Genomic DNA, 1,537 nt, shown 5'->3' with positions numbered 1-1,537 from the left:
GGGGGGGGGGGGGGGAAGTGCCTGATTTTAAAGTTTCTGGGAGGAGACTTCTGTGAACTAAATGACAATTTTAAATAGCACATAACACAATGCTCAGAACACAGCAGATGCATAGAACAAACAAATTGAACAATTGGGTTAGTGGTATACTACAAATGTGATGTGGCTTTGTAAAGCATACGACATTCTACAAAGGTAAGGTATGAACATCATGATTGTTCCAGGTTGCAGGACTGAAGGAAGTTGAGAGACCACATAATTTCTCAGATATAAGAACCAGATCATAAAACCTCCAAGTCTGCAGTTGAGTCGATTCCATGCTAAAATTTAGTTTAAGTGTGATGGTATGAGACTTAGGATCCTGAACTTAAGTAAATAAATTCTGGACCCCTAGTTTAATCACCTTATCCTCTAAACCCTCTCCTTTCTTCACAGTAAAATAAATAGGTTCCCCTTCTTTATTAAAGAGAACTGTTTTGGTTGTAAGAAGCAGACACCAACCCAAGCCAACCTAAACACATGAGTGCAGGGCTCACGGAACCCGAGGGCAAGAGCAGCTGGGCCTAAGGAAGGGACTGGAATCAGAACATGGAAGGCCACCGGGAACCCAAAGGATACTCTTTCTTCCTGTCCCCATGATTCATTCTTGTCTCTGTTAACTCAGTCCACATAGTAGAAAAAAGCCTCCTGACTGGTCCTGATCTTATATTTCTCCTTTGTTCAAATGTATAGCCAAGAATGGATCTCTTGGTCTTTATTCTAGATTATAGGGTAAGGAATTCTTATGGTTGAGGTTTAAGCCAAGTGCCCACGCCTTATCCAATCAGCAATGGAGGTGGGGGGGCGCTGCTGTCTGTACCACCCACATGGCTGACAGAGGCCAACCTTGTGGCCCATGGCTGTAGGATGGAGACTGAAGCATCCCCCACAAAACTGTCAACCACACCAGTGGTTCTAGTTCTCAAACCTGGCTCTGCAACAGAATCACCTGGAAAACTTGGAAAAAAAACCAGATTCCCTAATCCTACACTAGCTCAGAGACCTTGGACTAGTAACCTTGAGCTGCAAGCAGCCTTGTCTACTTTCCCTAGAATGTTCTAGGAATAGGACAGGAGAATCAGTGCATTAAGCAATAGCATCCTCCCCCTCTTCCATCCCTACTTCCTCCCACCCTACCCAAATGATTCTATACAAGTATTTGAAGACCCTTTTTTGGAAACCACTGTGGCATATGACCAGGTGATGCAGAGTATGAGATGGGGAACAATAATCTCACAGCCCTGCACGAGCCTTCCACTGTGTGCCACGTGCTTTCCCACTGAGCGAGTGCTTCCTACCAGCTGGTCATTGTGCCAGGATGTTTAATAAGCATGACCTCATTCCCTCCTCACAACAACCCCATAAGCTACATGCTTTTTATACTCATTTGACAGACAAAGGAAACGAAGTCCAGAGCAGTTAAATGACTTGCCCAATGTCACTTAGTAAGTGACAAAGCCACTTACTCATATGTCTGTCTCCTTCAGTTAGACCTTCA

The sequence above is a fragment of the Galeopterus variegatus genome, unplaced genomic scaffold, assembly GCF_000696425.1.
Source record: "Galeopterus variegatus unplaced genomic scaffold, G_variegatus-3.0.2 Scaffold2039, whole genome shotgun sequence".
Classification (NCBI taxonomy): domain Eukaryota; kingdom Metazoa; phylum Chordata; class Mammalia; order Dermoptera; family Cynocephalidae; genus Galeopterus; species Galeopterus variegatus.
This window is presented reverse-complemented; position numbering follows the sequence as displayed.